We start from the raw sequence: 238 nt of genomic DNA, 5'->3' as shown, positions 1-238 counted from the left end.
CAATTTGATTGAGGATTTCAAACATGCAAGTGTCTCAAACAAATGTTAATATCTTATGTGTAGTCTCCTCCACCATTTTGTGCACTTTCAGTGTTGATTTAATAATAACTGAATGTGGATTTAAGGCAGTTCACACATGAACAGTAGAGAGCAGCAAACCTCCAACTCTGCGTCCAGTCTGAAGGATGAGGCAGATGGGCTGAAGCAGAAAACCTGCGATTGAACAGTGGAGACTGTG

Source organism: Haplochromis burtoni, unplaced genomic scaffold (genome assembly GCF_018398535.1).
Source record: "Haplochromis burtoni strain Fernald_Lab_line unplaced genomic scaffold, NCSU_Asbu1 Contig_2256, whole genome shotgun sequence".
Classification (NCBI taxonomy): domain Eukaryota; kingdom Metazoa; phylum Chordata; class Actinopteri; order Cichliformes; family Cichlidae; genus Haplochromis; species Haplochromis burtoni.
The sequence above is the reverse complement of the archived record's forward strand: the minus strand, read 5'-3'. Positions refer to the sequence as shown.